Below are 12042 nucleotides of genomic sequence, written 5' to 3'. Positions count from 1 at the left end.
ACTAAATGTACTAACCTGCAGATCACAAGTGCTGAATCCGGCAGGGCTTCGCCGCTTCCCTTCTCCTCACCTCTATCTTTTTTTCTGGATTTTTGGTGGAATTTTCGGGCTCAAATGAGGAGGGAAGGGGGGTTGGATCTTATATAAGAGGGTTACCCCGGTCGCCCGAGGGGGGCGCCCGTGGGCTGGGCCCAGTGGTCGCCCGAGGGGGGGCGACATGCCCCCTTTTTTTCCAGGGACCTCGTTGCAAATTTGAAGAAAAAAATTACACTTAGGGCCTGTCGCAGGTCCTATGGGGGCGACCGGGAGTATTTTTGAAATATTTCAAAACGAACATATATTTTTGAAATTTTTATTTTTTAAAAATATAAAAAAGAAAAAAGCGCCCCCTCCCTCTCGCGTCTCGCATCTCGGTCCCTCAGCTTGCCTGATGCCGCCGCCTCCCTAGCTACCTCTCGGCTCAACCTCGACTGCTAGGTCGCCTTCGCTGGCCATTGACGCGCCCGCCGCCCCCGTGCGGCCGCGCCAAAGCATTCTGGTTCTGTTGCTTGCCTGCTCAGCGGCAGACCCTCCCTCCCTCATTGCTCGGCGGCCAGGCACCTCGCAGCCCGCGCCCAGGAAGGTGGGTGGACAGGCCGGAGCCGCTCGAGGCTGCAGGCGTTTCGCCGGCTGCTTGCCGCAGGCCTGCAACTGCACTGCTGCAGTGACCGCCGACCAGGGAGGTGCAGATGCTTGGCGTGTGGTGTGTGGACACGTGGTGCTGTTGTCACCCAGATTTGCCATGTGGTCATATTTGTTTTCATGAGCAGATGCTTCTTTGAACCGAATAGTGCATTGATCAACTAATCTATATGCTGTTGTATATTCTCATGTACTCATCTATGTATTGTGCTAGTATTATTGATGTACGAGTTTTATTGTGCCGAATATTTGAAATGGTTACGTGGTTTGTTATTCCCGTTTTGAATTATCGATTTCCGATCGTTACTGGCATATTCCCAATCGAAATGTTTCACTTTCGATATACCATGTAACCGATTTTGTTTTCCCGACCGACTTTTCCGTTTCCGCTCCCGGTCCCGAATTAAAAATATAAATGATTAGAGTGTTTTCTTCCCGACCATTTTCATCCCTACCCCGCGTACCGGTTCGTGGCCTTCTCCTTTCCCTCTGTTCCTTGCCACGGTCCTTGCAGGGTTTACAATCCCGCTCGGAAACCGCCGGAAACCGGGTTTTTTTCCCGTTCCCGGAACTGGGCGGGATTGGAAACCGCCAGGATTTCCCGGAAAATTTCGCCCAAATTTAAATTTTTTAAAAAAATTTGTATGAACGGTAACCGCTGCATCCCGAGCGGGAACCGTTGTTTCCCGACCGGTTACCATTGATTTTTACCGGGAAATGCCGTCGGCCGAGGGGAAAATTAAAAATTTTGGCAACATTTCTCCGTAATTTTGTAAATAGCATTGCACAAAGTATATATCAAGCATTTATGTATCATTGACAGGGAGATAAACATATAAATAGAAGTTCATATACATATAAATGTTGTGTTCGCATGAGTAGTCCATAAATCACAACAATAGTCCATCCAAACTTCATATCCATAGTCCATACAAATCATCAAATACACATCATGTTATTTGTATGAGGGTATATGGTTTTTATGCAACACAATAATTATTTGAAATAATCATTGTGTTGCATAAGAACCATATACCCTCGTACAAATAGCTAGCATACACATATAAATTCATGTGTGTATGACACAGTGCTAGAGGACTATACATTATCTTGCAAAATGTTAGGTGCATAATGATGGGTACATGTATGTGTTAGTAAGTTAGTTGTTGATATTGTAGGAGATGATATGTTAGTGGTAGGATTTATCATATATGTGGTAGTACTTATCAAAATGTTAGGTGCATAATGATGGTTACATGTATGTGACATGTCTATATATGTGTGTGACATGTATATATGTATCTTATATATGTTTGTGCCATGTCATGTATTCAATTTGCACTGAAATGCTGCCAAAATTTTCATTGTTCGTACTAACTATGCAATGCTATGTCCATTATATACATTAAAACATTATATATGGAGTCATTTCTTACGGCATGTCAATTGTTCAAATGGAGTCATTTCTTTGTAAAATTTGGCTTCACTGCACCTGTTTTTTTTAATTCCCGGTCGCTGTGAGAAAACACCGGTTCCCGGTCGGAAAAACCGGTTTCCCGATTTTTGAATTTGAAGTGCCATTTCATCCGGTTTCTGGCGGTTTTCACCGGGAACCGGCCGGTTTCCCGTTCCCGGACTCAGGCGGGAAAACGCTTCCCGACGGAAACGTAAACCCTGGGTCCTTGTCAACTCCACCGGCTCGCCGTGCGCCACCGCCTCCTCCCCTCCTCCAGCTTGCCGCACGCACGCCACTGCCTCCTTGCTCGCCACCCGCGCGCACGCCACCGCCTCCTCACTCGCCGCCCGCCGAAGGAGCTCGGCCTCATGAGCGAGATCCGACATGGGCGGCCTCCGGCAGGGGCCGATGGGCGGCATGGCCGGCTTGGCCGAGCTCCGCGTGATGCTCTCCACGGGTAGGCGGGCGGATCTCGGCCTCGGCACCGCCGCGGCTATTGGCGTGGGGGCGAGGTGGGGTGCGGTGACCGGTGCAGGCGGAGGCGAGGAGGAGCGCGAGGGCTGGCGTATGAGGAATTTGGGCGCTCAGCCGCCGCCCGCCGACGCATCAGAGTCCAGTGCCTACACCATGCCAACTTTGCAGGGGACGGTGACGCAGCGACCACGAGCTGTTGCTTCTTGTGGAAATCGACGAGGTGGGGATCAATCTGTTGATTAAGAAATTATGGGAATTGATTCTTCTTGAGATGACCTTGCTCTATTTCTGTCATATGAACTAAGTAGAAAGCGTTGTTTATTAATTTTGTTGCATCAGTTGGAGCATTGGGCTGTAAAGATTGCACATTCTGGAAGACAATTGTTTTGCTTTGCTTTTCTCAAGCTCCATTTGATGCGTTTTATATATCTGACTGAATTTGTGAAACATTCTTAGATTGCTTCCACAAAAGCATGAGATACAATGTATATGGCACTATCAACATCTTGCTTAAATCTGAAATGTTTCTGTGGTCTAATCTTAAACTATGTCAAGCTATGCTGGGTCATATACTCATATGGTGATACATGCAGATTGTGTTAAAGACCATATTTTGTAGCACATTATGTTGAAAACCATATTTTGTAGAAGTGTCATAAACAGTATACACGATGTATAAGTCACTTCGATTCAGTTACTAGCATGAAAGCAGTTGCCAACTAGCATCCTTTTTTCTCAACAATATATGGGGTTTAGTGAATTTAACATAAGAAATGTGGTACTGGTCCTTTTATGTTTCCAAAGTAATTGAGTCTTCAAATATTGTTGGTTACTAATTTTTTAGACCTAAGGAATCTTAATGCTATTGATTTTTTTGTGTGTTAATTCTATTTCAAAAGATGAAACTTGCAGGTTAACAGTGGACACTAAAATGCAGACCATCTTAAATAATTACCATAATTAGCTATGTTATTGCTTTTTCTAAAATGACTGATTTATAAGAAGTTATCCTCATCGGACTGGGAGTAGGCCACTGCAGCTAGGCAGGTCATGGCTCCATTCACACAATCTTCCTCAATTCAAGAAAATTTGGTGTACTTTTTTTTGGTTACCTTCTCAAATTCAAAGTTACACTTTGTGGGATATAACTGAGATATAAGAAATTTTAGGCCATTCTCTACAGTTTTCTTGCAAGTTCATTGCATAGCAGAGGAGAGCAGGGAGTACAAGTAGGCCGGTGTTCAGATAGCTGCCGGTATTCCCTAAAATGCAATACCACACTGCTGCTTATTTTTCACGTGCTGTCGGAGGTGTGTGACGCGATCTGTTTTGATTTGACTAACATATTGCTTTCATCGATTGCTGATTTAATGTTTGAACCAGATCCTGCTTCATGAGCAAATCATCATATCTTGACATCACAGGCTATCAGGTGTGGCTTAATTTATCTTCTTCTCCTTGCAATTCCTTATTGCATGTAAGGGTTTATTTCAATTTTACCTACACATTTGGCCCTATGCGCTTGCAGTTGATTGATTTTCTCACTGGATGCATTCTGGCCAAGGGCTATAACTGAACATCAGCTTTTTTGATATAGAGAGAGATGAACATCAGCGTTTGATAGGCAATTGATTATCTGGAGCCAATGCACATTGAGAGCTATATGAACAGGTATTCTGACACACCGTAAACATCTTTCTAGATAGAACTCTTGGTTCATATGTGATTTTAAACTGCAAAATAGAATAATAAAATGACAAAAACTGCAAAGATAGTGGGGGCTAGAGGGACATGGCCTTATAGATGGTGAGTGACCGGTGGCTTCTGATCTATCCAGGGCGTTGGCAGATGGCGGTGTTGCTGGTGGCAGTCATAGCGAGGCTCATCAGGCACACGACGGCAAACATGCGGGCGTGCTGTGAGCTCTCCCAAGGTACCTTCTTCTGTGGGCGAACGTACTCAATGATGATAAAGATGAAAAAGGGTTTGACTTTGAATGCCAATTTCATTGCATCCTCAAACTGCACTCAAATCTAGATAGAATCAGGGGAACTTGGTAGATAACTTATTTTGCAAATAAGATTTTTTTCTCTATTTTAGGTAATGTATGTATGGCCAAGTATGTTAAATAATTTCGTACATACATGAATTCTTTTGGTTGATCGAGGTTATTTTGGACATAAACATTGAATTTATGCATTACTTCTGATTTGAATGCCATTCATGATAGGTGTAGGAGGGAATAATCGATGTATTCCTCCAACCCTAGAAGGGTGGGTATATATAATTCCTATACATGGGCCTCTAGATGGGCCTCTATACACATGGGCTCAATATACACCAACACCCCCCCTCCCCCCGCAGTCTGAACTACCGGCACAGCGGTGTTCAAGACTGAACAACAAGAAAGCCAACACCCCCCCTGCAGTCTGAATAACCGGTGCAGCGGTGTTCAAGACTGGACAAGAAGAGAGTACAAATGGCTAATACCCCCCCACCCCCCGCAGCCACAACTAGCCACTGGCTACGTTGAGGCTGGAGCGAAACTCCGAGAAGGTCGAGGAGGGCAACCCCTTGGTGAAGATGTCAGCAAATTAGGAGGTAGTCGAGACATGGAGTACCCGAACATCGCCGATGGCGACTCTGTCGCGCACGAAGTGTAGGTCAATCTCCACATGTTTTGTCCGCTGATGCTGGACGGGGTTGGTGGAGAGATACACGGCGCTGACGTTGTCGTAGTAGACGAGCGTGCTCTTGGCGAGCGGGCTGTGGAGCTCCGCCAAGAGCTGTCGTAGCCAGGACACCTCCGCCACGCCGTTAGCGACAGCCCGGTACTCCGCCTCAGCACTGGAGCGGGAGACAACCGGCTGCCGCTTGGACGACCAGGAGATCAGGTTCCGCCCAGGAAGACGGCGTAGCCGGAAGTGGAGCGACAAGTGTCCGGGCAACCAGCCCAGTCAGCGTCGGTGTAGACCACCCACGGTCGTAGCGGAGGAGACGCTTCAGCGCAGCAAGGTGTGACTCCTGGGGATCATGCATATGGAGACATACCTGCTGGACAGCGTAGGTGAGGTCCGGCCTGGTGAAGGTGAGGTACTGCAAAGCGACGGCCAGACTCCGGTAGGCGGTAGGATCAGCCACCGGATCACCCAGATCAGCAGACAGCTTCGCCTGAGTGTCGACAGGAGTGGAGCAGGGCTTGCAATCAGTCATCCCAGCCCGATCCAGGATATCAAGTGCGTACTGCCGCTGGTGAAGGAGAAGACCAGACGGGCGAGGCTCAACAGTGACACCCAAGAAGTGGTGGAGCTGACCAAGATCCTTCATAGCGAACTCCTGCTGCAGAGAGGAGATAACACTCTGAAGCAACTGCTGACTGGAGGCTGTGAGCACAATGTCATCGACATAGAGCAGTAGATATGCAGCATCATCCCCACGGCGGTAGACGAAGAGAGACGTGTCAGACTTGGCCTCGGTGAACCCCAATGTCAGCAAGAACGTGGTGAACCGAGAGTACCAAGCCCGAGGAGCCTGCTTCAGACCATAGAGAGACTTGTTGAGCCGACAGACCATATCCGGACGATTCGAGTCCACAAATCCCGCTGGCTGAGAGCAGTAGACAGTCTCTGACAGTGCCGTGAAGAAACACATTCTTCACGTCCAGCTGGTGCACAGGCCAAGAGCGCGAGAGCGCAAGCGAGAGGACCGTGCGCACCGTAGCGGGCTTCACGACTGGACTGAAGGTCTCATCATAGTCCACACCAGGTCGCTGAGTGAACCCCCGGAGAACCCAGCGAGCCTTGTATCGCTCCAGTGTGCAATCAGCCCGACGCTTATGCGTTCAGATACACTTGCCAGTCACCACATTGCAACCAGACGGACGCGGTACGAGGTCCCACGTCTGGTTGGCAAGAAGAGCCTCGTACTCCTCTTCTATCGCGCAACGCCAGTAAGGATCCGCCAAGGCGTCGCGGACAGAGGAGGCTACCGGAGAGACCCGCGGCTCCCCCTCGGTGGCGGAGAGAGTCGCGGCCTAAGACACCATCCGCCGAGTCACCATGGGATGGATATGCCGAGGATCCCGATGGATGACTGGCGGGTGGCACACCTCCGGCTCGGCTCGAGAGGGAGCCGGAGGAGGCAGCGGCAGCGATGGGTCCGGCGTAGGAGTCGCAGGAGCCTCCGGAGCAGGAGACGGCGCCGGTGTCGGCGCCGACCGACGCCGGTACACCTGCACCGGCTGAGCGTACCACGCAGGTGCAGGGGAAGGCACCGGAGCCGCGCGTGGCGCAGCGGGAGACACCGGGTCCGCGCGCGGCACGACCGGAGGTCCGAGGGCCGCGCGTGGCGCGACCGCGGGTACCGGGGCCGCGCTCGGCGCAGCAGGGATCACCGGAAGCGGTGCTGGTGCGCCGGGAAAACCTGCAGGGAAAGGACAAACAGGTAACGGTTGCTGAACCACCAGGTCAGTCGGAAACAGAGACTCCAGCTCGTGGTCAGGAGAAGGAGTGGAGGAGGTGGAGTAGGGGAAATCCGACTCGTCAAAGACGACGTGTCGGGAGATCAGGACACGGCGAGAGGTGAGGTCAAAACATCGGTACCCCTTGTGGTCAGGGGAGTAACCGATGAACACACAACGAGTCGAGCGGGGCGCCAGCTTGTGAGAAGCAGTGGCGGAGGTGTTAGGGTAACACGCACACCCGAAGACCCGAAGGTGGTCGTAGCGAGGAGGGGTACCGAAGAGTGCGTGGTGTGGAGTAGGAGCAGGAGAAGCAGTGGACGGAAGTCGGTTGAGCAGGTAGGTGGTGGTGTGGAGGCTCTCAGCCCAGAAGCGCGGGGGCAGAGAGGCCTGCATCAGAATGGTGCGCACGACGTCGTTCGTCGTGCGAATCATGCGCTCAGCCTTGCCGTTCTGAGGAGAGGTATACGGACAAGACATACGCAGCTGAACACCCCAAGAGAGGAAGAAGGAACGGGAGGTGGAGTTATCGAACTCCCGCCCGTTGTCACACTAGACGGCCTTAACGGTGAGGCCGAACTGAGTGGACACCCAGGCAAAGAAGTGGAGATCAGTGGGGAAGGTCTCAGATTTGGCACGCAAAAGGGAAAGTCCAAGAGTAATGAGAAAAATCATCAACAATGACTAGATAATATTTATAGCCAGACATGCTGAGTACAGGAGATGTCCACAGGTCACAGTGAATAAGATCAAAAGCATGCGCAGCATGCGAAGAAGAAGAAGAAAACGGAAGTCTAACATGACGACCTAACTGGCACGCATGACAGAGGTGCTCCGCAGGAGCCCTAATACATGGAACATCGGTACTACGGCTGAGCTGAGCCAAAACGTCGCGGCCGGGGTGACCAAGCCGGCGGTGCCAGGTGGTGGAAGAAGGCGTCACGACAAAAGTAGTAGACGAAGAAGTCGAAGGCGGGGCAGCGGAAGCAGGAAGCCGAAGAGTGTAAAGGGGCCCCGGGCTGTCACATCTGAGGAGCGGACGCCGGGAAGCCGAATCCTTCACAGTAAGACCAGAAGAGTCAAATTCGATAGAACATGAGTTGTCAGTAGTAAACTGGCGAATGGAAAGAAGGTTGTGAACCATTTGAGGAGCAACAAGAACATTAGGAAGACGAGGAGCAGAATCCACGGCGGGGACAGGAAGGCAAGACCCATCACCAACCATGATAAAAGAAGAACAAGAGGGGTGTGGGGGTCGGACAGAAGAGAGGATACCGGCATCAGGAGTGGTGTGGAACGAGGCACCCGAGTCGGCGATCCACTCGGTGCTGACCGGCGGCGTCAGTCTCATGGTGCTGAAGGACTGCGCCAGAGCGGCCTGGTCCCACCCCCCAGGCCAGGTCGCCTGCTGGCTGGGCTGAGCGGGCGGGGTCCAGTACGGCGCGGAGAGGGGAGCAGCACCGGTGAACATGGCCGCCGGCTGGAGCTGAGGACGAAGCCTCCCTCCTGGACCCTGGAATGGCCACATCGAGATGCGCCCTGACCATGGGTTGCTGAAGGATGGCCAGGGCGTACCTCCAGGGGCAGGGGCAGAAGCGGGAGCAGGAGCCGGAGTCGGCGCGCCCCGACGGCCCCCACCGCTACCGGTACCCCCAGAAGCAGGGCCACCACCACCATGTCCCCACCGCCGACGACATCCACGGCCCCCCCACCTCCGGTCTGCCCGGCGGGAGCAGCACCAAGGAGAGAGGTGGCAGGGGCGGCGGAGGAAGCCAGTGGAGCAGCGACGAGTGCGGAGGGCGATCCGAGCGCAAGACCCCTGGTGATCTCCTCTAGGGCGAGGTCGTCCCGGACCTGCAGGAAGGTGGGGAAGGGCCTCTGGCGGGCGATCCAGCTCTTCAGGTGGTCGTAGGTGCTGCTCAGGCCCCGCAGGACATTGAGCACCAGGACCCGATCGGACACCGGATCCCCGAGGTCGTGAAGAGCATCGGCCATGCCCTTCATCCGCCGACAGTACTCGCCAACGGAGAGGTCCCCCTGCACGAAGGTGCGGAAGGTGGCGTCGAGCTGGAGGGCGCGGTACTCGGCGTTGCCGAGGAACTGCCCCTCGAGCGCCACCCAGGCCTGCCGCGCGGTGCCGCCGTGGGTCTTGACGAGGTCTTGAAGATCTAGGGAGATGGTCCCGAAGATCCAGGATATGGCGACACTGTTGAGGCGCAGCCACGCCACGTCCTGTGCCTCGATCGGCGTGTCGAGGAGGACGTGGTCGTCGAGGGCGTAGCGGCGGAGGGCGAGCAGGACCTGGTCCCGCCAGCGTCCGTAGGAGGAGGACATCGGGTTGAGGAGGACGGTGACCAGGTCCCTGATGTTCTGGACGCCGGCGGCCTGGAGGTGGAGCTGGGCGACCATGGGGTCGGTCGGGTCGTACCGGGCTCCAGATCCAGCGGGAGGGGCCTGGCGGGAGGAAGAGGCGCCGGGCTCGGGGACGACGGGCTGGCCGGAGGACACGCGGAAGAAGTGCTCCGTCTCGGCGACCCGGAGAGCGGAGGCGTCGGCCGCTGCGCGCTCGCGCTCCCAGGCGAGAGCAGCCGCGCGGAGCCGCTCCTGTGCCGCCGAAGCCTCCGACTTGGCAGCGAGGAGGGCCGCGGCGAGAGCGGCGTCGACCTGCGGCCCGCGGAGGGCGGCGGCGGAGAGCAGCGCATCCGCGGGCGACATCCTGAGCCCGGTCCACGTGGCATCAGGCGCCCGGCGCAGGGCCGGTGGCGGCAGCAGAGGAGGAAGGGAGGGGAGGGAAGGAGGAGGGGAGGGGAGGCGCCGGCGGCGGCTGGGAGGGGAGGGAGGAGAGAAGAGGCTAACCCTAGGCTAATGATACCATGTAGGAGGGACTAATCGATGTATTCCTCCAACCCTAGAAGGGTGGGTATATATAATTCCTATACATGGGCCTCTATACACATGGGCTCAATATACACCAACAATAGGACTAGGTGCAGTGGTAACCTGAACAAGTCTTGGTTTGTTGCATGTATACGTTTTTGGTTTCATGTTAGGTTATTACTGATGCCGTGCATATGTCGGAAATTCAGCATTTGCTGTCAAACGAAGTTTCCATATTGAGCAGTGGGAAAATCCAAAGGGAGAAAAGAGAGCTCGGCCACCAGCCCAAAGTCTGGAAATTTCAGATTAATTAACCTTTTCCCCCACTTTGCTGATGTAATTAGTAAATGGATATTGCATCCTCCTCGAATTTTGACAGTACATAGAGGAAACATAGGCCAAGTTTAATTATTTAGGCGTTTTTTGGATGTCACGGGTGTTTTGGTGTTTCTTAAGACTCTAAACATGATATACTTGCAATGTTACCAGCTTCGGAGGACCTGATCTTATTGTAACATGATTCAGTTAAACTATTTTGTCAATCTTAAGCAAAAGCTACTACCTAGTGAGGTGGAATGGATGGGCGACCACAAGGCTCACATGGACGACTTGGAGAGCATGCAGAAAAGCTCTTTGGCTGGAGCCTTATAGCTGTTTGTAACCTTTCGCATTTGAAATGGTTTGGAGTAGAATTTCTGCTCCGAAGATAATCATACTGCTGACATTCATCTAGAGGTTCTGAATTTTCAGTGATGTCATGTCAATCCAATAGTTGAAAAGAAACATATTGAGCTATTGAGCCGTACTGTGTTTATGGTGATTGTGATAGTGTGACCTTTCATATTGTAAGAAATTTTATGTTTTTTCATATAGGAATACTTGTGGAGTTTGCTTAATATGCCCTCTAGATAGTGACAGTTTCCAGAGAGAATTTATGTTATGAATCATATGAAAATATATTTGAATATTTGCATTTTCGATTGCGTGCGTGAGATGATCTATGTCTTGGGATATCATTGGCGTGCTGCTGTGTGGTCATATTGCATAATGTTGTGTTGTATGCTCGCCATCAGGAGAGGCACTTCCTATCGCATGCAACTGGAATTCGAGGTGTGCGCGATGTATAGGTGGGGCGGGTTGCAGATGATCGCAAAGCCACCACATTTGCTGCAACAGAATTACGTGGTTTTGTGGCTGTACACTTTTTCAACCATACAGCTCCCATGCATCTTATGGACTTTGTTGGCTGATATGTATAAATCCCTGGACCCTTGTATATGTAAACAGATTGCCTGGCCGCTAAAGATATTCTAAATTAGGTTTTCAAAACACGTGCGTGCCGCACGTGCACTTTACTAGTTAAAATATAAAAATGCCTGAATTACATAAAGAAAAAATAATCTTCTCCAGGACCCTGATGCGAAGAACAATACGCCGCCCAAAGATCTCCACAGGAGAAATGAAAGGGCTGTGCATCATGGAACATGCATTCCAGCGGAAAGAAAAAAACGTAAAAGAAACAAGAAAATGAAAGTAAATCCGGAACCCTGGTATGGCCAGCCTGTCATGGTGTCAGTAGAGCGTCTAGGTAGTTGAGGGCAGCTCCAATGTGCGTTTTAAGAAGATGATAAGAGAAGAGAGAAATTAGTAAAGGAGGTGCCATACATATATTGAAGTACCATAGCTTAGCAATTTCTAGTACCGGTGTCTTGTTTGGCCACCCGGTGCTAGAGGAGAGAGAGAGGGAGGGAAGGTTGTGGCTTGTGGGCCCCAACTTCATCCATAGGTGAGGTGCAACACGGTGCTATACATTAGAGTGAATTTTGCTAAGCTAGCAACCATAACGTGGCCAAGTCTTAACACCTCCTCATGTTCCATACACTGGAGTTGCCCCGAGGGCGTGCGACCTCATGATGATGTATGTGGGCTTGGGAAAGAATAAATGGGCCAAAAATAATATAAGTCTGGTAACACGCTAGATCGGGAATATTACCATTTTGTGAGGGGGTGTTTATTTATCACTGTGTGTGGTTTGCAGCCAAACCATTGCAGCGCACCTTCTTCTTCCTCCTCCCATACTCCGTCCTGACCAGCG

This window comes from Panicum virgatum, chromosome 2N (assembly GCF_016808335.1).
Source record: "Panicum virgatum strain AP13 chromosome 2N, P.virgatum_v5, whole genome shotgun sequence".
Lineage (NCBI taxonomy): Eukaryota > Viridiplantae > Streptophyta > Magnoliopsida > Poales > Poaceae > Panicum > Panicum virgatum.
Note: the sequence above shows the minus strand (reverse complement) of the source record.